At 41.3% G+C, this 23,688-nt stretch overlaps 1 protein-coding gene across 2 annotated transcripts in view; it reads right to left on the bottom strand.

The window, feature by feature from the left end:
- The window catches only part of Kansl1l (KAT8 regulatory NSL complex subunit 1 like), a 115,468-nt gene extending 111,903 nt beyond the window's left edge, over window positions 1–3,565 (bottom strand). Inside the window, exon 1 of one of the 2 annotated variants that reach the window (XM_045147647.1) lies at window positions 3,530–3,565. The gene's annotated coding sequence lies outside the window, so the exon portion shown is untranslated. Of the gene's footprint in view, window positions 1–2,966; window positions 3,084–3,529 lie in introns of those variants that run through there. The other variant, XM_045147646.1, reaches the window with a different exon arrangement.
- Window positions 3,566–23,688: the final 20,123 nt, after the last annotated feature.

The following is a 23,688-nucleotide window of genomic DNA, read 5'->3' as shown; positions in this document are numbered from 1 at the left end:
AGATAAGCTTTAGTCATAAACTGGTTGCTAATTCCATACTAGCAGTCACGGTGTTGCAAGCAGCTCCATCCTTTGCTGTTTATAATTTGACAAACCCAAACAGTATCAATCCTAAATTCTAAACCTGAAGGAAGAAGCTTTCTGCCTTTTTCAACTAATACCTAATACTGTAAAGACAAATTTAAAGGGAAATGAACAAGGGTGAACATATGAAAGCCATCAAGAAAACAAGAACTGAATATTACATTATAAAGTTTTAGGTGATAAAGAGCAGAAAAGCATGCTACAGGCAGTAACGGGAGGGCTGTGGAGAACAATTTGAAATAAGGAACTTCAGACTCCAGGCATCTTTCACTGTCAAACACAAAGGCTACAAGTGGAACTAGAAAATCAGAGTGGGTGGGTGTGTTGGCGCACGCCTTTAATCCCAGCACTTGGGAGGCCAAGGTAGGAGCATAGCTGTGAGTTCCAGGCCACCCTCAGAGTACTTAGTTAATCCCAGGCCAGCCTTGACCAGAGTGAGACCCTACCTCGAAAATCCAAAAAAAAAAAAAAACAAAAAAAAAAAAACCCCTAATAATAATAATAAACAAGAAAAAAAGAAAACCAGAGTGAAATCTTCAAGTTAATTTCTTAGAAGATACAAGCTCAAGTAAAAGAAGTGAAACAGTCTAAGTGACGATAAATGACAGCAAAAAATGAATGAAGCTCTTGGATAATTCAACAGTTGAACAATGGGAGGTTACTGGACCTTAACTAGACCCTGGAAGAAAAGTTAGGCCCCACCTTTTGGAATATGTCCACAAATGAATCAGCTAATTACATTTTCCTAAATTGAGTTAGGCAAAAAGCAAAAGACACAATTTTCTGACCTTTCACAAGTCAGAAAAAGTTAAATATTAACAGCCAATTGGTAACTATTTATTGTGCAGACAGTATGTAACTTGTCAAACATGAAGTCCTTTATCTAGGACCTTACAGTAACTTACAGCAAATTATGAAATTTGATACTCCATAAATGGGAAAAAATTTAAATGCAACTGAAAGCAAGGCCTTGGATGATGAACAAGAGGCATCAAGGAACCATGCTCATACCACTACTTGTCTAAGTCAAGTCTGTTGCGTTCTTCAAAGTAATTTTCAGATGCAAAAAAGTAAAAACAGAAAAGTAGACTGTGACCCAGGAGTCCACTTTTACAAAACTAAGGAGAGGGCACATAGTTCGAAGACTTTAGTACGAAGTAATACTCCACTGTGAAATTTATGCCAAACATTCGAAACAAGGTACACATCTACCAGTAGGGAAAACTTAAAATAAGATCCGTGACAAAATGTCAAGCAGCAACTAATATTTTTCAAAGAATCTTTAATGTTTCTGAGTTAAAGTACTGTATGACCCTAGTTTAGAAAAAAATTACACATACACTTATTTACTGGGGAAATACAAAATGCACCAAATAATTTTATAAAATGTAAGAAAGTGACCAACTGTTACTTGAAAAGACACATATTACTAGTTACAATTAAAATGTAAATGAAAAAATTGGCCTCAATACACATTTAAAAAAAATTACAAATCTGAGAAGTGTAGGAAGAAATAAATGGTGGACACTGACAAGTGATCTCACTGAAAAAGGGGAGAGACAAGAGTTTCAACAAAGCTGGGTGTGGTGGTGCATGCCTGTTGGGCCAGTCCTCAGGTCTGGTTACACTGCAAGTTCAAGGCCAGTGTGGCCTACATACCCAGGGATTATCTCAAAAACAAACAACAAAAAAAGTACAAGTTCTGAAGTAAGTCAAATATATCGTATTTCATGACTCACTGTTTATATTCTGAAACATGTTGGCTTACCAAAAAAAAAAAAAAAAAAAAAAAAAAAGCAGCAGCTTCTTAATAGATTGGCTATTTCTGCACTTGTAGTATAGGGACTGTCACAGTAAACTTTTACCGACAATCTCTAGAGGCAGGACCCTTATTACGCAAGGATTTCCTAGGGAAAACAGATGCGCGGGAAAGGTGGCGACCTGCCCAAGGAAATGGCTAGCTCCCGGGAAACCGCGGAGACCAACCTGGGCACTCGCCGCTAAGCCTCTTAGGCGATCCGCTTCCACCACACCAGGTTTTCCTACTCTTGCCTCCCCGCCGCCCAGCCCCGGCCGTGCGGTGGGCAGCGGTGCCCAGGGGGAAAGCAGGTCATGTGGCCGGCGACCCCCCACACCCTCGGGGCTTGTAAAACATCTCCAGCGACTCAACCTGGGCTCGGGACAGAAGCCAGAATGTTCTTCCCACGGAAACCCCAGCTCGCCCCCGCCCGTCCCGGGACAGTCGTGGGCCCAGGCGGACTCTGCCTCCCCTCTCCCGCGGTTTCAACCCCAGCCGCCGCTGCTCCCTCTCCACAGCCACACGGGATGGGAGGAAAGCCCACAGGCGCTCAATAACCCGCAACCAACGCTTCGCGCCCTGAAGAGAGCTCTGAGCAAAAAATGTCACTTCCAACACGGACGCGCGCGCCGCGGCCCCGGGCGAGGGGGCGGGCCCGGCGAACCACGTGCTGCGCCTTTTGCGCACGCGCCGGCCAAAACAAAAGGGAGGCCAGCCAAGCCCCGCCCCTCCCACGTGACCCGGCCTGGGCCCGCCCCGCCCCGCCCTCCTCCTCCTCCCCTCCCGTCGGCTCCGCTCCGCGCCGCGCCGCGCCTGCCAGGGTCTGTTAGCCTTAGCCGTTTAAATTTGGCTGCGGTCCGACCCCGGCCCCAAAGCACGATCCAGTGCCCGGGGCCCAGCGTCCAACGGCCGGGAGGATCCGGGGGTACGGGAGAACAGGGTGGGGGGAGGCGCCGCCGGCCGGACGCCGAGCCCGCGAGTCCTCCCAGCGGTCCGCTCTTCCCGCCCCGCGCTTGCCACCGTCCCCGGCCGGGAAGAAGAGCCACCCCCCCGTCAGCCCGCCGCTCAGACGCCGGCCACTCGCCTGCTGGGGCGCCCCGGCCGGCTCCCCTCCGCCGCCGCCCCTTCGGTCCGGCCGTGGCGGGGGCTGCTGAGGTGGTCTCTTAGCCGCCTGCCCGCCTCCCCCCACCCGGGGCGCCGCGGACTCGTCTGCAGAGCGCGCACCGCTCCCGCCCCGACTGCCGCCGCCGCCGCCGCCGCGGTTTAACAGTCCGCCCGCCGCTCCGGGCGCTCGGGGAGGGGGGACGGGGATGGGGACGGAACCCAGCGGCGGCGGCGGCGGGGTGGAGGAGGGCAGGGGGAGGGCGGAGCCGGCGCCGGCCAATGGCAGCGGGGGCGGGGCCGCGCCATGCAAATGAGGCGGGCGGCGGGGGAAACCCCCGCGGGGGCGGGGCCTGCCCGGGCGGCTGGAGCGTTCTGGAAGCGGGCGCGCCGCGACGCCCCCGAAGTCCGGTACGGGAGCGTGGAGCGCCGCCGCCGCCCTGCCCGCCTTGCTCCGCGGTGCCGCTGTTCCCGTAAGTGGGTGGTGGCGAGAGAAGGCTCCGGGACGGTCGCGCTGCCCGCGTCCCCGCCCCAGGGCGAGGTTACCCGCTCTCCCCGACGCCGGCTCCGGGAGCTCCGGCGTGGACGTGGACGACCTGCCAGCGCCGTAAGGTGCCCAGTGCGCCTCGAGTGCGCCGCGTCCGTCTCAAGCCCACGAGCAGCCGCCCCGCCTGGGGCCAGGCTTTCCCAAACACATGCTTCCGGGAACGGCGCGGGGTGGGGAGGGCCCCGGCGGTTCGGCTCCATCCAGAACGATGACATTTGTTGTTCCGCGGCTGGGGAGACGGAGCGGTGCCAGGAACCGCGGTCCCAACGAAGCAAGAGCTCTGAGACCTTGCGGGCGCTAGGAAATAAACTACCTTTCGAGTGGTCTTTGTAGTGGATTGTGAGATGACTGAAATAATTTTATGCCAAACTCCATCTAGTTCAGAGAATGCTTAAATAAATTGTTTAGAATAATAATTAGTGCCTCCATGGGAGAAGTGAGAGGTTTCATGAAATTGATTTTTACCCCCGTTGGGTTAAAATCCTTGAGCTAACTGTATATGGAAAATTAAGCCAACAAATATCTACTGGGTACTTAACCCTATATAAAGGGCTTGCCATAAGTCCCTAGGGGCTGTGGTGGAGGTGCCAGTGGAGTTAGTAGCAGTCTGAGAAGTCAAAGGTGTTAATAATTCCAAAGAAAGATTTTAGATTTCAACCGAGTATTCATTTTAAAGACTTCAAACAGAAAAGACAGGAAGGCACGAATAATGCAAGAGAGTATTCCTGAACGGAGGTGGTATGTACACTGTTGGGGTGAAAACTATACTGTCAACTACATTGGCTAAGTCATGAGTGGCAGTCTGGGAACAGTGACAGGGCACTTACCTAGCCTGTGAAGCCCTGGGTTCAATCTCCAGCCAACTAGTGAATGACAAGGATTAAATCCGAGATAACTGTGGAGCTATAAAATCATTTGGTGTCAGTTTTATCCTGTGAAATAATCATTACCCAAGCAAGCTATTAAAATTAATAATTGCTGCACACATTTTATGATGGATTAAGGCAATACAGCATAAAAAAAAAAAATCCCTGGTCTCATGGACTTCTGTTTTTTCGAGGTAGGATCTCACTCTAGCCCAGGCTGACCTGCAGTATGTCCTCTGTAGTCTCAGAATGACTCGATCGCAGTGGTCTTCCTACCTCTTGCACAGCCACACCCAGCTACACTCATGGATTTTAGTGGATGACACAGGTGTTAAGCTGCAAAAAACAGGAAATAATCCCCAACACTTTGAATATAGTATCTAATTCGTTCACCAGACATACTAAGAAATGCCTAGTTATCTGCTAGGCAGCCCTAGTCTGCCAAATAGTTTAGACATTAAAGAAGTATTCCAATCCATCAAACCATCATATTTAATTTTTCCCATTTTTTGTTAGAATGTTTGATTTTATAATAGCTAAATTATAAATGTTACATAAATACTGTATAGAAAAAATAATGACAAAAAATGTACAACCTTCTTGCTCTTTTTATATTCATGATACTTTAAAAGTACAAAGAATGAGATGTTGAATAATGTATGTCTGAAATATGTTCTATCATCTCCAAGGCCTGCTATATTTTATATGTGTGAGATGGCACTGGATACTGGGTTATTTAAAGCCTCACTTAAGTACATATCAAACACATTGTTCCTTGACACTAATACTATTTAAAAAGATTATTTTAATATGTGTTGAATGCCAGCTTTCCATATGCTCAATCACTTGTCAAATGGTTTTCTACATTACCTATTCAGCAAAGGCCAGGAAAAAAATGCATGCCTTCTTTTAAAAAATTAAGGATGTGTTTTTTAAAAGGTACATTACAAGAATTTTTTTTTTTAAATAATAACAGTGGTAAGAATAAGACACTTTTAAATGCAGCAAGAACAAGGAGAACGGAAGGGCACTATTCTTGCTGACATAATTTTTATCTGAGTGGAAGATGAAAAAGTGTGCAGGTAAGCAGTACTGCAATGATTTCATGAGATAAAATTTTCAACGCTGGCATTTACTCAGTCACTTCTTCCATTCAGGAAACATTGTTGCAGCACTTAAGATACAGCTGACACTGTGATAAATGCTGGAGATAGAAGAGATCAATCTGTGGCTTGAAGCAGCTCTCGCAGCCAAACAGGGATTAGGAGCATAGCCTTTTCAGGCCTCCTTCCCTGCTCGATGTTTTCTTCATTACACTTATCACCATCTAACATAACATAGATTTTTATTTTATCTGTCTGGTCCAGAATATAAATAAGCTCACAAGGTCAGGCCCCTTTGCTGTTTTGCACATTGTGTTATCTTCCAGAGCTTAGCCAGGGTTCTCAGCAAATACATGTGAATGGATGAATGTGTTTAATTCTCACATTCTGTAGTGCTGTATTAATTTTTCAAGTGAAACAGATCAAACTCAGTAGCATTAATACACCTACATACTTGTACTAATAAATGGCCCATCTTGGATTTAAATATAGACTTGTTCCAAAGCCAAAGTTCCCTGCCCACTGCCTCAGAACAGAAAGTGGAAATTTATGCCAGAAACTGTCTTCCATGAGCATACTCCAGCGCATTTCTTTGTTTTCCTGATCAGGTTGAGAAAGTAGATGAGGTGAGGCAGTAGGGCTAACTAAAGGTGGAATACTGCACAGGTCAAATTTATCGTTTAAGTAGTTAAGTCAGTATTTATAGACAAGTAGAAAAAGAGTAGGGGTAGGTAGCAAGGCTGGTTACAAGAAGACAGTACTGGGAAATAGCATAAAGAAAATAAAAATAATCTCCTTTGTTTACAAATATTCATCTCTTCTTTATCCACAACAGACACAAACTAGAAACAAACCTAAGATCTGTCACCCTAAAAGAATAAATTATGCAATGTCCATATATTCCAGCATAGGACACTACTCTGGAATAAAAAGAAACAACATGGATGAAACTAAGCATATAAAAAATGTGTTTCTTTATGACATTTTCATACATGGGTGTATTAAAATAGTATACTGAATGAAAGAAACCAGATGCAAGGGAGTAAATATTATATGATCCCATTTATAGAAAGACAAATGTAACTTACGGTGACAGAAAGCAGATCATCAGTTGCTTAGGGCAGAGCTGGGGAGAGCTTACCAGGATAGGTGTTGAGGGTATTGAAAATATTTTGCATCTTTTTTAAAATTTTTATTAACATTTTCCATGATTATAAAATATATCCCATGGTAATTCCCTCCCTCCCCACCCCCACACTTTCCCATTTGAAATTCCATTCTCCATCACATTACCTCCCCATTACAGTCATTGTAATTACATATATACAATATCAACCTATTAAGTATCCTCCTCCCTTATATTTTGCATCTTGATCGTGGTAGAAGTCATGGTTGCATGCATTTATCGAAACTCAACGTTTGAATATGCATCCCATGCTCTGATCTCTCAACCCCACATCACCTCTACAACTGCTGCCTAAGGTAAGCCACCTACCTCAGAGCATCCACAGTCCAGTAGCAAGGACTCTGACTGATTACAAAGCAACTAGGAAACGACTTGTGTACCCAGAAGGAAGACATATGCATAGATACATGCTAGGATTCTTTCAAGGTATACCAAGAATTTTAAATGAGGCTGAACAGATGGGAGCACATCTTCAGACCTTCATCCCAACTACAAGGGCATTGTTTGCAGCTATTATAGTAGGAATTTTCCAAACATTTGGTTTCTATTCCTAATATCCCTTTCCTACCATTTTACTGATTTCCATGCTGATATCTAGCCCTCTACAAAGTTCATGGGCTTTAAGTGAATCTGCTTTGTGGAAGTTTGAAAGTAAAATGTCTCCCATCGATTCATGTGTTTGAGTACTTAATCACCAGTTTGTTATGCTGCTCAGGAAGGTTGTGGAACCTTTAGGTGGAGGAGCCTTGGCGGAGGAAGTGTATCACTGGGGTGGACCTTAAGGTTTTGTAGTCCAGTCCCACTTAGTATTCTTCCTCCCTGCTGATGTCATGATCTTAGGCCCTTTCCGCTCTGGCTTTGCTTTCCTTGCCATGATGCCCTTACCCCTCAAAATTGTAAGCTGAAAGTAAATGCTCTTCTTCATTAAGTTGCTTCTGGTCAGGTAGTTTGTCCCAGTAATGAGGCAGTAACTATGACATGTCCCAAAGAGCACACAAATGGTGGAAGTAAATTCACACATGCTATTGCCCTGGGTATGATTACTGGTTCAGAGGTGGACACGGGACCAAAACTAACCTATTGGGAGTAAATTCAGTCCTTGTGACTCCCAAATAGGTTAGAAGTACATTCTCATCAAGAAGATCCCATACCCATTAGAGAAGCAAGTTTCAGAATTAGGCCCACACTATAAATGCCAGAACAGAGACAGCAACAGGTAAAGTAGGTTGTTGGAGAAAAAGTTAGGCTGCTCAAACAGCTTTGCCCAATCTCTGCCTTCCTGATTTTGGCAGACTTCCTTTCATTGTTAGGCCAAATTTGATTTGGACAAGATAAAACATTCTATCAATTATAATTTTCTACTATAAATAGAACATAACTTATCTTGGGCTATGTTAAATTTATGGTGGGTTTAGTTTCAAGGAAAAGACTGAAGAAAAAAGTATAAATTTTAGTAATCAAAATAGTTTCCAGAGGGACGTCAAGAACAAAATAAGAAATAGAAAAGAAAATTGATAGCAATAGCTAAAAGCTGAAAAATTCCAATCAATAATAAGAGCTTTGGGATCTCTGGGGAAGTGAGCTACAACCCCACATAAGAATTGTTCATGACAGAAAAGACATTTACATAAGTAATGAGTCATGTCATTATTACTCAATTACCTGTATTAGATTTATGTTTAAATAATCTATGGGAGTATGGGCTATAAATTAATTGAACTGATAACTGTCAATGAGTGATGTGTGTGGCTCGCTAATGCTTTTGTATACTTCTTAGGTATTTGATATTTTCCATAATAAAAGTGGGGGGGGAGGAACAAACTTGAAAGTTTGATTTTTTTCCCCTTTTCTAGACAGTGTCTAATGATAGCTCAGCAGACTACCCTCAAACTGACTATGTAGATGAAGCTGGCCTTGATTCTTGATATTCCTACTTCTACCTTCCAAGTGCTGGGATTACACCCTCATTCCGCCACACTCAACTTTAAAGAGGCTTTTACTGACCCAAGATGAAACAGTTATCTATTAAAAAGAATGATGACTATATGAACTGAAGTCCACTACAATTTCTAAAATCCATGAGCTCTTATTGATACTAAAAAAAAAAAAAAAAAAAAAAAAAAATAACGACTATTAGATGTTGCTACAACACCCATTCATTCTAAAAACTGTATCTCAGGATATAGCATTCATGCATTGCAACTCCTAGATTTCCTTTCATGAAAGAACTTGACATTTTATTGTAAACAAACAAAAATACTTAAGTATAGCACACACCTATAATCCAAGCTCTCAGAAAGGTGAGAAAGGAGGATGCTAGGCTCAAGGCCAGCTTGGGCTACATCCCCAAATGCTATCTATTGTGGGCTCATGACAATTGCATTAAAATGAGGATTTAAAGGAACATTTAGAGGGACTAGAGAGATGGCTTAGTGGTTAAGGCACTTGACTGCAAAACCTAAGGAGCCAAGTTTGATTACCCAGTATCCACATAAGCCACATGCACAAGGTGGCCCATTCATCTGGAGTTACTTTGCAGTGGCTAGAGGCCCTACGTTACCCACTAATTCTCTCTCAAATAAATAAATAAATTAAATATTTTTAAAAAGAACATTTGGAGCCAGTGATGGTAGCCATATGCCTTTAATTCCAGCACTCAGGAAGCAGAGGTAGGAGGAGCTCTGCAATTTGGAGGCCACCCTGAGACTACATAGTAAATTACAGGTCATCCTGGACTAGAGTGAGACCTTAACTCAAAAAAAAAAAAAAAAAAAATTGAAGAATGGCATGGTGGTGCATACTCTTAATTGCAACAATTGTGAGGCAGAGGTAGGAGGATCACTGTGAGTTCTAGGTCAGCCTGGGTTAGAATGAGACTCTACCTCCAAAATAACAAAAGAAAAAAAAAGAAAGAACATTTGGACTGGCTTGATGTTACATACCTATAGTCCTAACCCTTAGGAGCCTGAGGAGAAAGGATAATGAATTTGAGCCAAAAAGGAAGACCTATTTCAAATAATAAGAGAGGAAGGGAGGAAGAAAGAGAGAGCTTTGATAAACTGACAGACTCAAGCTCTTAGCAGCTTTGGGATCCACATTAACATTAAGCAGGAATATAATTTGCAACAGCTTTCTAAAAAACGAAGCACTTAAATACAAAGATAGCAAGATATACATTATCTATTTTATTTGTTTATTTATTTTGGTTTTACAAGGTAGGGTCTCACTCTATCCCAGGTTGACCTGGAATTGACAATGTAGTCTCAGGGTGGCCTCAAACTCATGGCGATCCTCATACCTCGGCTTCTCAAATGCTGGGATTAAAGGTGTGTACCACCATGCCCAGCTACATTATCTCTTAATGGTGAACTCTAAAAAATGTTGAAGAATTAAAGAAGGTCTAAATAAAGACCTTCTACAAAATACAATATCCCTTCATGATCAAAATGCTGGAGAATGCAGGCATGGAGGGTTTATATCTCAACATAGTAAGGGCTATATACAAAGTACCTAAAGCCCAAATAATACTTAATGGAGAAAGACTCAAGGAGTTTCCACTAAGATCAGGAACAAGACAAGGGTGCCCACTCTTACCGCTGCTCTTTAACATAGTACTAGAAATCCTAGCCCAAGCAATAAGACAGGAGAAAAGAAGAAGTTAAACAAGCCCTATTTGCAGATGACATGATCCTATACATAAGTGAACTGAGAGACTAAACCACAAAACTTAAAAAGGTGATAGATTCCTTCAGCAAAGTGGCAGGATACAAAATCAACACACAAAAATCAGTAGCCTTCCTATATGTAAGATAAATATACAGAGAAAGAAACCGTGAGTCTATCCCATTTTTAATAGCCACACATGCAAAAAAAATACCTTAGAATAATACTAACCAAGGATGTTAAAGACCTATATAATAAAAACATTACAAAAGAAAGAAATGAGGAGGGCATGAGAAGATGGAGAGACCTCCCGTGCTCCTGGATAGGTAGAAGTAATATTGTGAAAATGGCAATTCTACAAAAAGCAATATACATATTCAACACAACGCCAATTAAAATCCCAGCATAATTCTTCACAAGGACAGAAAAAAAAAAACCCAAACTTCATATGTGTTGCAGTTGGTTCTCATAGCTGGTAGAAATCACCTGACCAAGGGCAGCATGTGGGAAAAAGAGGTTTATTTTGGCTTATAGGCTCAAGGGGAAGCTCCACGATGGCAGGGGAAAACAACAGCATGAGCAAAGGATGGTCATCACCCCTGGCCAACATAAGGTGGGCAACAGCAACAGGAAAGTGTGCCAAACACTGGCAAGGGGAAACTGGCTATAGCACCCATAAGCCCACCCCCAACAATACACTTCCTCCAGGAAGCATTAATTCCCAAATATCCATCAGCTGGGAACCAAACATTCAGAACACCTAAGTTTATGAGGGACACCTGAATCAAACCACCACAATATGGAATAATAGAAATCCTCAAATAGTAAAAGTTTCCTCAGAAAAAGAAAAACTCCTGGATGTATCACATACTTGATCTAGACCTATGCTATAAATCCATAGTAACAAAAATAGCATCCTACTGGCACAGAAACGGACATATAGACCACTAGAACAGAATAGGAAACTTAATCTTTAATTCAGTAAACTCCAGCTACTTAATCTTTGACAAAGGAGCTATCAATGTTCTCTGGAGAAAAGACAGTGTCTTCAACAAAGGGTGATGAATAAATTGGACAACCATGTGTAGAAAAATAAAACTAGATACACTCATTTTACCATGCACAAAAATCAACTCCAAAGGGATTAAAGACCTCAAAATAAGACCTAATACTCTTTTTGTAAATCTTTTTTTTAATTTTAATTTTTTTATTTGCAAGCAGAGAAAGAGATTAGAGAGGAGATAGACAGAGAATGGGCATGCCAAGGCCTCTAGCCACCGCAAACAAACTCCAGATGCATGTGCCCCCTTGTGTATCTGGCTTAGGTGGGCACAGGGTAATTGAACCTGGGTCCTTTGACTTTACAGGCAAGTGCCTTAACCACCTAGCAATCTCTCCAGCCCAAGACCTAATACTCATTGTTTTTTGAGGTAAGGTCTCACTCTGGCCCAGGCTGACCTGGAATTTACTATGTAGTCTCAGGGTGGCCTTGAACCCACAGCGATCCTCCTACCTCTGCCTCCCAAGTGCTGGGATTAAAGGTGTGTGCCACCACACCCAGCAAGACCTAATACTCTTGAATGACTGGAGGAAAAAAAATAGCAGGAACTCTCCATGATATAGTAGTGGGGAAAGACTTTCTGAACAATAAGTAGCCCATGAAATCAAATAATCACTCAACCAGTGGGATCTCATGAATCTACAAAGAACTCAAAAAAACTAAGCCATAAAAAAAAAAATCAAACAATCCACTCAAAAGAAAAAAATGGAAAGTGGAGGGGGGTGGGAGGGTATTACTATGGGATGTTTTATAATCATGAAAAATATTAATAAAAATTTAGAAAAAAAAAATGGGACAGAGACCTGAATAGGGAGTTCTCAAGAGAAGAAATCAAAATGACTAATACATGAGAAAATGTTCAAGCCAGGCATGGTGGCTCATGCCTTTAAACCCAACACTTGGGAGACAGAAGTAGGAAGATCACTGTGAATTAAAGGCTACTCTGAGACAACAAAGTGAATTCCAGGTCAGTCTGGGCAAGAGCAAGACCCTACCTTAAAAAAAAACAAAAACAAACAAACAACAAAAAAAGAGTGGCTTTCTGATTCGCTAAGAAGTCCACTTAGTGGAAAGGAACCCATAGCTGGAACTGGGAAACATGTTATATGGAGACCAAGATTATGGTTCTTGAAGACCATCAACATGGTCCCCAACAACATGCTCCCACAAGTTTTTGGCTAAAAGAGGGGCCACATCCATCATAATCTCTCTAAATTAACAATGTTTATCCCCTTTAGCCTATGCTGATCTCACTCTCCACTGGAGAATTTGTTTTTGTTTTTCAGAAGGCAGTGAGAACCAAGGACAACCAAAATCCCTCAACAAGACAAGAAAAGATAGCCAACTCCCTGGCAGGAGATGAACCACCCCTAGGCCCAAGTGTAACTATAGAGGAATTGGCAAGATGAGCAAGAGCACTGCTTCTATGGCAAGCCTGGCAACCTATGCCAAATTGAAGGAGACATACTAAGGATACTCAACACTTAACAAAGCAAAAATCCAGGGATGAATAGATGGCTTAGTGGTTTAGGCACTTGTCTGCAAAGTCTAAGGACCCATATTTGACTCTCCAGATCCCACCTAAGCAAGATGCACAAAGGTGAGGCAAGTGCAAGGTAGCACACGCTCACTAGGTGACACAAGCATCTGAAGTTCCACGGCAGTGGCTGAGGCCCTGGCATGCCAATTCTCTCTCTCTCTAAAAATAATTTTTAAAAGATTTTAAAAATCTAGAAGTTCCTGAGAGCTCATCACTAAAGTAGACTTCAAACATACCCACTACAGCTCAGGGAATTTTGTGTAAGAGGAGGCAGAAAGATTATAAGAGCCACAGGGTGGAAGGAAATATTCAGAGACATTGCCCCTCCACCCCAATGGCTGACTGCTGCTCTCACAATTATAATCCACAACCCCATGAGGAATACCAGCAATCCCACTAAGGAGGGCCCTCAGCAGAATGGGGACAGGGAGGAGAGAAATGATGGTATATTTTTATTAAGTATATATAAAGCATATACTTTTAAAAAAAAGTTCTAAATATATGCATGCAATGGAAGGCTCAACATAGCATTGATAGCACTTTCTTCACACTGATCTACAGATTCACCTTATCCAAAACAAAACATTAAAAGGATATTTTGTAGATAAAGTGAAGTGGATTCAGAAATTTGAAAGGGTACAAAGGGAATTAGAATAGTAAGAGTAGTTTTGAAAAGGAACAAAGCTACAGAAATTCCATTTTCTTATTTAGGACTTTCTAAAAGCTGTCAAAATCAGGACACTGGCGAAGTGATATAGACAGATAAATGTAGCAGAACAAAGCCCAGAAAGAAACCCACATAAATAAGGCCAGTGGATTTCCAACAAAGGTACAAAACTGATTGAATGAATAAAGATATTCTTTTCAACAATTAACATGCAAGACAAAAAAAATTACCTTGACATGAAACCTCATAGCTTATATAAAATTTCTAAATGAACATAGATCTAAATAAATAATACAAATTTTAAGAAGAAAACACAGCAGAGAAATTTTACAACCTGGGTTTCAACAAAAAGTTCTTAGACATGTCAGGTGAATAAAAAGCCTACCTGCAGATAACTGGACTGGCAGAATGTCTTGTGACCCCCCTGGAACAAGAGAACAGGGGAGGCTTGCTAGCTGTTCTGAAAGGGCAGTTCTTTGTGGCTTCCCTTTGTACCAAGAGGGCTGTCATAAGATGATTTCTCTTTGTCTCCCAAGTTCATAAGAGGTGTAAGACTTTCTGCCTCATCATCACTAAGGAGATCAACACTAAAAAACTGCTTTGCAGTATCATGGAATGGCCTCTTTAGCAACAGGGTTTACCTGGCCCCTTTTGTTTCAGCACCACTCTGCATGAGGGCACTGAAAGCAAAAGCTGTGTCTGGACCATCTGTATCTGCTCTTCTTTTTACTCTCTGCTAGCCACAGTCTGACTATAAAAGGCTGACTTTGTCTCCTGCTCAACATGTAGAGAAACTCTCAGAGCTCAACATGAATAAAACAATGAAACCAACTGAAAATGTGCAAAAGGACTTAAACAGGCAATTTACCAGAGGAAACAGGTAGAAGACAAGCATATGAAAAACTGCCCAATAGTAGGCATCAGGGGAATGCAAAGGAAAGCCATGAGATGCCAGCATATACCTCTTAGAATGGCTAAGATAAAAGATACAAGTGCTAGCAAGTGTTCAGAGCAATTAGAACTCTTACAATATGGTAGAAGGTCAAATGGCACAGGAATGGTGGAAAAACAGCTGGCAGTATTTTCATAAAGTTAAACATACTTACCATGTAGCTTAACAAGTTCTCTCCAGGGTATTCAGCTTTAGAAAGATACTAGATTCACCTTAATCAAGAGGCTCTTGGGCTGGAGAGATGGCTTAGCAGTTAAGCGCTTGCCTTTGAAGCCTAAGGACCCCGGTTTGATTCCCCAGGACCCACGTTAGTCAGATGCATAAGGGGGTGCATGCGTCTGGAGTTCATTTGCAGTGGCCAAAGGCCCTGGCATGCCCATTCTCTCTCTCCCTCTCTGTCTCTTTCTTGCTCTGTCTGTCATTCTCAAATAACTAAATAAACACAATTTAAGAGGCTCTTAAGCAGATGAATGAAGAATAAGCAAATGATGGTATAACCATATAGATACCATGAAGAGAAGCAAGCTAGTTCTGATTCACACAAAATAAGCCTCAAGTGCCTTTATCTAAAACAAAGAAGACATTCCCATAAGGTTACATACTATTTTCCCACTTATATCACTTACTCAAAATGGCAAAATGGGGCTGGAGAGATGGCTTAGTGGCTAAGGCACTTGCCTGTGAAGCCAAAAAATCCAGGTTCGATTCCCCAGTACCCACCACATAAACCATATGCACAAGGAGGTGCACGTATCTGGAGTTCATTTGCAGTGGCTAGAGGCCCTGGCATGCCTATTCTTTCTATATTTACCTCTGTCTCTTTCTTTCCTTTTCAATAAAACAAAACAAAATAAAATGGCAAACAATGACACTGTTTAGATCCATGGATACCAGGGATTACAGGTGTGGGAAACTGACAAGGAAGAGCATGAGCTCTTTGGATGAAGGAACTGTCCTATGACCTGGCTGTGAGTATAACTGCATCAATCTGTATAAGAATGTACCCCAAAATGTAGGGGAAATGTGCTATGTTTTTATAATTTAAAGAGATAAGGAAAAGATGGGAACCAATATGGAATTTGTAGACATAGAAAGAAAATTAAAAAAAAAAATAAACAGAGAACAGAGAAGATGATATAACCAAAGAAAATTTTAGTGAACTTGGGATTATATGCTAAATTTAATGTTCTTTAGCATAATAATGACCTTCTGGCTAGGTATAAAAAAAAGCTTCATTGGGCTGGAGAGATGGCTTAGCGGTTAAGCGCTTGCCTGTGAAGCCAAAGGACCCCGGTTCGAGGCTCAATTCCCCAGGACCCACGTTAGCTAGATGCACAAGGGGATGCACACGTCTGGAGTTCGTTTGCAGTGGCTGGAAGCCCTGGTGCGCCCATTCTCTATCTCTCTCTGCCTCTCTCTCTCCCCCTCTCTCTCATTCTCACTCTCAAATAAATAAAGATAAAACAAAAAAATTTTTTAAAGCTTCATTACTTTGTATTCTAGAAAATGTATGAAATATCATTCAATCTGGAATTTTCCACAAAATACACAACAGAAAGAAGCCTAAGAGAAAGACTGGAAAATGTTGGGGGGTTGTAAGATATATTCTATCTATCTTTAAGAATATTTTTTCCTTGAAAATATTTTTATCTATTTATTTTCAAGAAGAGAGATAAAGAGAAAAATTGGGCATGCCAGGGTCTTCAGCTGCTACAAACGAACTTCAGATGTATGTGCCACTATCTGGCTTTGTGTGGGTACCGGGGAATTGAATGCCAGGTGGTCAGGCTTTACAGGCAAGTTCCTTAACCACTGAGCCATTTCTCCAGTCCTTGAAAACATTCTTTAAAAGGTATAAGCCTTTTCAATAGACATAAACCTACACTTGGGTCACAACTGCAATATCAAATCATTCCAATGACTCCAAATAAATAAATAAATTTTATATGTGCCAAAAATAATACAGACATAAAGTCTTATACTTTGCACAATAAATGACTAGATTTGTAGTTAGATTTTTTTTAATTTATTTATTTATTTATTTGAGAGTGACAGACACAGAAAGAAAGATAGAGGGAGAGAGAGAGAGAGAATGGGCACGCCAGGGCCTCCAGCCACTGCAAACGAACTCCAGACGCGTGCGCCCCTTGTGCATCTGGCTAATGTGGGACCTGGGGAACCGAGCCTCGAACCGGGGTCCTTAGGCTTCACAGGCAAGCGCTTAACCGCTAAGCCATCTCTCCAGCCCTGTAGTTAGATTTTAAGATAGCAAATCAAAACAGTTTCTAATCACCCCGATAAAAAACATGACAAAACTTTAAAGCAATAGTAATCTAAAAAATCACAACCAAAAAACAAAAGTATTAGACCTTGAAACACTTGTGACTGTTTACTCAATGTTGTTTCCTTGCCACATTTGGCCAGCTTGTGTTTTTGAGCATGGAGCATCATCACTATTGTTGTTTCTAGATTGCGGGAGACACAGAAGTGAACTTCCCTCGCTCGGGTTAGTAACCAAAACCACAGAAGCCAAGCACACAGATTAGCTATTTAAGAAACGGAAGAACCAAATGAAAGGCTGAGAAGCATGTTCTGAACTCCTTTTTTAATAAGGCCAGAAATTCTATATCACTTTCAAACCCAATGTTCACCTTTATACTGCAAACTTTTCCTACCATCTAATATGCTTTTATCTTACTAACAATGATGATTCATTCCTAAAATTTCATTTCCTTTAAGATTCAGAATGGGAAGCCGGGCGTGGTGGTGCACACCTTTAATCCCAGCACCGGGGAGGCAGAGGTAGGAGGATTGCCATGAGTTCGAGGCCGCCCTGAGACTCCAGAATGGTGCTTCTGGGTAAGATGATGGTGTAGTAGTCACATCAAAGCAGCCTAAAGGGGAGGAATAAGCAGAAAAATGACAAAATACACTCTTCTACTCAAAAGTGAAGGTGTATAAGGAATTATCAACACAGCAAAGAAGCAAGAGTGATCCAGAGCTTCTAGCAAATGGGCAACCAGCCAGAATCAGCTCCTGCCCCAGTGCCAGCAACCCTAGTCTGCGTGCCTGCCCAGCCTGGCACACCGACTCAGAAGCAGAAGCCAGGTGAAGGGATTTTCCACTCACACCACCCTCCTGGCAAAGTCAATAAACCAAGGGAGGAAGACAGCAGGGACCAACTGAGCAGCTGCTGAAAGAGAACACAAACGGGACCAGCTGAGCAACTCCCGTACAACTCCAGGCACTGTAAATAGCCTCTTCTCCCAACCTCCGGTGCTGTAAACAGACTCTTCTCCCAACCACCCGTGCTGTGAGCCACTGGAGAATTCATCTACTCACCAGCCACACAGCAGCCAGCACAGCTGATCCAAGCACCAGGTCCAGCAACCCAAACAGCCTAACTCAGTCCACAGCCCAACAGAGAAGAACTGAGGAGGGCACTCAGTATAGGTGAAATTGGAAGTTATCTCAAAAGGTAACATGGCCAACTTACACAGTCAGGTACATAGGTCTGCACTGGAAGCGCTAATCTCCCCTTCCATGTCAGGGCAGGTTATGTGTCAGGTTCGATTGATGTATGCTTGGTCAGCTTTACCATCCTCAAATATGCTATATTTTGCTGTTGACTACTGCTGTCTTTGACATTTCCTGATTTACAGGACCTTTGCTCTTCTCTTTATCATTATTGGGGGCAGAATCTCATTAGGCTCCAAGCAGACCTGAGTCCCATTTCAGACCAGAATTAGCAGCCTCTTAGTTGACAGGATTAAAGGTGTGGGGCAACACACACCCTTAGGGACTTTGACTTTATTAGATTATCTGTTTGTTTTAATACCTACTCTCTCTTTTTTTTTTGTTTTTGTTTTTGTTTTTGTTACTGTTTTTGTTTTTCGAGGCAGGGTTTCACTCTAGCTCAGGGTGACCTGGAATTCATTATGTAGTCTCAGGGTGGCCTCAAAATCGTAGTGGTCCTCCTACTTCTGCCTCCCAAGAGCTGGGCTTACAGGCATGTACCACCACACTGGGCCTACAACCTACTCTTGCATAAATAGTCTGTGCTGGTTTTGACTGAAGGTGTATATTGCTCAATTGAATTTTTTAGAATTTGCTAGTGATTTGCTCTACTTATCCTACTACAATATATGCGTAGCAGGCAAACAATACCTAGGGTCACTTCTTCTATTATTCTGGGAGTAGTATAAATGCCACATCTGGAACCTTAAATTCCTACCCTGAAGATGCATAAAGTCAGATTTACACACCTAAGAATACTGCAGATAATTAGAAAACACAAGCAACAAGTTAACTCAAAGAAGCAAAAACCTCTACATTATAATACAAAAAAAATCAAGACAATACAATTTCACCAAGAATTATAAATCCCTCAAAATGACCTCCAATGAGTCTGATTTAGATGAAATGCCTGACAAAGAATTCAAATAAAATGATTATATCTATGTTCAAAGGAATCAAAGAAGAAAGAAAACTCCTAAGGGACTCCAAAGAGAACACAGGAAACCAACATAATGAAATAAGGAGGTCAATACAAAACAAGGGTAAGGAAATGGAAATCATGAAAAATACCAATCAGAAATACTAGAAACATAAAACAGAGTAAGCCAAACAGAAAACCCTGTAAAAAAAAATCTCACAGGGACTGGAGAGATGGCTTAGTTGTTAAAGCACTTGCCTGCAAAGCCTGAGGACACATGTTCAACTCTCCAGGTTCCATGAAGCCAGATGCATAAGATGGTGCATGCATCTGGAGTTTGTTTGCAGTGGCTAGAGACCAAGGCACTTACTCTCTTTCTCTCTCTGTCTCAAATAAAAATAAATTAAAAAAAGAAGTTAGACCAGCAGAATGGATCAGAGAGAAGACAGGATATCTAACTAGAAGATGTGGTAAATCTAATACAGTCCAACAAAGAAAAAGATAAATAAATAAGAAGGCATGAATGGCAATTCCAATTAGGGACACTATGAAGAGATCAAACATAAGAATTCATGGTACAGTAGAAGGAGAAGATTTTGACTTCAAAGACATAGTAGTATTTTTTAGTAAATCATAGAAGAAAATTGCTCCCAATAACAGATACAGAAATCCTTTAGAATACCAAACAGATAAAATCAGGAAAGAGCTTCTCACCACCATATCATAATTAAATTACTAAGCACACAAACCAAAGAAAATATATTGAAAGCAGTTAGAAAAATCAAGTCACATATAAAGGCAAGCCCATTAGGATAACAAAGGATTACTCAATACAAACTTTAAAAGCCAGAAAGGCTTTTTTTAGTTATTTTACTTTTATTCCAAGTACTAAAAGATAACAACTATCAACCAAGATTACTTTATCCAGGAAATCTATCCATCCAAATTCACAGAAAAATAAGGACATCCCACAACAAAAGCAGGCTAAAAAAATATATGGCCACTAAACCAGCTCTGCAGAAAAATCTTGTACGGATCCTTAATGCTGAAGAGAAAGAAAAGGACATACATAAAGAAATAGGAAAAAGGGCTGGAGAGATGGCTTAGCGGTTAAGCGCTTGCCTGTGAAGCCTAAGGACCCTGGTTCAAGGCTTGGCTCCCCAGGTCCCACGTTAGCCAGATGCACAAGGGGGCACACGTGTCTGGAATTCATTTGCAGAGGCTGGAAGCCCTGGCGCGCCCATTCTCTCTCTCTCTCCCTCTATCTGTCTTTCTCTCTGTGTCTGTCGCTCTCAAATAAATAAATTAATTAATTAAAAATAAAAAAAAGAAATAGGAAAAATTAAACCATACTCAAATAATAGTTAACACAAGAGAAAAAGGGAAAAATAAGAACTACAGAACAAGAATGGCAAGAATAAATGCACCCCTTTCTTAATATCAGTGGCCTCATTGTCCCAGCCACAAGATACAGGTTTGCAGACTGGGTCAAAAGGCAGGATCGTTCTACTTATTACCTCTAGGATACTCACCTTTCCATAAAAGACAAACACTATCTTAGGGTAAAAGGATGGAAAATGGTGTTTCAAGCAAATGGGACTAGAAAAGAAACAGATGCTACAATCCTAACATCTGACAGGATAGACTTTAAACCAACATCAGTGAAGAAAGATAAAGAAGGTCACCTTTATATTGATTAAAGGAACAATCCAACAGGAGAACATTACAGTTCTAAACATATATGCACCTAACATGGGCTCCCAATTTCATCAAACACTATTAGACTTATGGTCACAGGTAATATCAAACTCAATTATATATATAGTTATATATTTATAATTGTACATATATATGTGTATGTGTGTATATACACACACACGCACACACACACACACACACACACAAACACACACACACACACAATTAGATATTCAATACCCCACTCTCATCAATTGACACATCATTCTGGCAAAAAATAAACAGAGAAACATCTGGATTAAATGACCTCATACAACAAATGGACCTAACAAATATTTACAGGATACAAAAAGAACACAAAGAAATCAGTAGCCTTCCTATATACTAACAACAAAAATGCTGAGGATGAAGTCAGAGAATCACTTCCATTCACAATTACATTTAAAAAAAAAAAAAAAAAGGACCTTGGAATAAACCTAACCAATGAACTGAATGACCTCTACAATGAAAACTTTAAAACACTCAAGACAGGAATTACAGAAGACACTAGGAAATGGAAAGGCATCCCATGTTCTTGGATTAGAAGAATCAATATTGTGAAAATGTCAATTTTACCACAAGCATTCTATACATTTAATGCAATCCCCATCAAAATACCAATGGTATTCTTCACAGAAATAGAAAAAAAAAATCCTAAAATTCATTTGGAAGCACAAAAAGCCTCAAATAGTCAAACAATTTTGAACAACAAAAATGAGGCTGTGGTATCACCATACCTGATTGAAAACTATATTACAGGGCTGGAGGGATGGCTTAATGGTTAAGGTATTTGCCTGCAAAGGCAAAGGACCCAGGTTTGATTCCCCATGACCCACATTAGCCAGAAGCACAAGGGGGCATAGGTGTCTGGAGTTCATGTGCACTGGCTGGAGGACCTGATGCACCCATTCTCTCACTATCTCTCTCTTCCTCTGTCAAACAAATAAATAAATAACTATATTACAGAGGCAGAGTATCGAAACAGCATTGTACTGGCACAAAGACAGACACATAGATTAATGGAACAAAATAGAGTGCCCAGCTGTAAATCCAGGCAGCTACAGTCATCTGATTTTCGACAAAAATGCCAAAAATATTTACTGGTGAAAACAAAGCCTCTTTAACAAATGGTGGTGGGAAAACTGGATATCCATATGTAGAAAGATGAAAATAGGTCCTTGTCTCTCTCCATGAACAAGAATCCAGTCCAAATGGATCAAAGCCCTTAACATATGATCTGAAACAGCTAGAAGAAAAAGTAGGGGGAAACTTTCAACATATTGGCATAAGCAACAACTTTCTGAATATCACCCCAGTTGCTCAGGAAATAAAACCACTAATCAACCATTAGGACCTCATGAAATTAAAAAGATTTTGTATAGCAAAGAACACTGTGTAGAGTAAAGAGGAAACGTACAGCATGTGAAAAAATCTTTGCCAGCTACACATCTGACAAAGGATTAATATCCAGGATATACAAAGAACTCAAAAAACTAAATAAGAAATAAAGCAACCTAATTAAAAATGGGCTATAGAACTAAATCAAGAGTGCTTAAAAGAAGAAATACAGATGGTCTATAAACATCATAAAAATGTTCCACATCCTTAGTTATCAGGGAAATGCAAATTAAAACTACTTTGAGATACCAATTCACTTGTGTCAGAATGGCTATCATGAAGCAAACAGATGACAATAAATGCTGGAAAGTATGTGGAGAGGAACTCTTGTATACCGTTGGTGGGAATGTAAACTGGTACAACCATTGTGGAAATCAGTGTGGAGCTTCCTGAGACAGCTGGAAACATATTTACCATATGACCTAGCTAGGCATATATACCATTCCTAGGCATGTATCATAAGGATTCATCTCAGTACCTTAGAGATACTTGCACATCCATGTTTACTACCACACTATTCACAGTAGCTATGAAACTGAACCAGCCTAGATGTCCCTCAACAGATGAATGGAGCATGAAGATGCGTGTGGTACATTTATACAATGGAGTTCTATTCAGCAGTAAAGAAAAACAAAACTATGAAATTTGCAGGGAAAACTGGGAAGGATTAAACTAAGTGAAGTAACTGAGGCACAGAAAGCCAAATGCTGCATGTTCTCTCTCATATGCAGATCCTAGCTACAAATATTTACAGTTGTGAGTTGGAGTAAATTTCAGTAGCAAAGGCCAGTAAGCTAGGAAGGGGCTATAAGAAAGGGAGGAGAGGGGAGGACTTAAAGGGATGGCATTGTATATATGTAATATATATGTATACATGTATAGATGAACAGATTACTGGGGGTAGAATGGCCTAAGTGAAGTCAGGGGAAGAGACTAAGCAAAGGAAGTGTGGCAGAGGAGGTCATGAACCCTAAGAATGGAACGCCTGCTTGTGACTGAGTAAATGTAAATATTATGTTCACTAAAGCGCCCAGTAAGCACTTTTCTTAATGTTCATACCCATATATTGCAGGTCTTTTAGCTAGAGAAGCTTCTCTTTTCAGATGGTGGTGACCTGTGGGTTGACTGAAAAGGCACCATAGTGCTGAAAAGAAGTGACAGAGGAGTGCTCAGCACTAAACCATCTCTATTACACCTTCCAACGCTCAGGGTCCATTGATGAAGAGGTGGCAAAAAGAATGTACGAAGCCAGGCGTGGTGGTACATACCTTTAATCCCAGCACTCGGGAAGCAGAGGTAGGAGGACTGCAATGAGTTCAAGGCTTCCCTGAGACTACATAGTGAATTCCAGGTCAGTCTGGACTAGGGTAAAACCCTACCTCAAAAAACCAAAAAAAAAAAAAAAAAAAAAAAAAAGAATGTAAGAGCCCCTTCCAGACACACAAAATGTCCTGGGTAGCCATGACCTCACAATGTACTACCTACACAAGACCCTTACAATAGGAAGAAAGGATGATGACATCGAAATAAAAGAGAGACTAATTAAGAGGG

The sequence above is a fragment of the Jaculus jaculus genome, chromosome 4 (genome assembly GCF_020740685.1).
Source record: "Jaculus jaculus isolate mJacJac1 chromosome 4, mJacJac1.mat.Y.cur, whole genome shotgun sequence".
Taxonomy (NCBI): Eukaryota; Metazoa; Chordata; class Mammalia; order Rodentia; family Dipodidae; genus Jaculus; species Jaculus jaculus.
The sequence above is the reverse complement of the archived record's forward strand: the minus strand, read 5'-3'. Positions and strand labels throughout refer to the sequence as shown.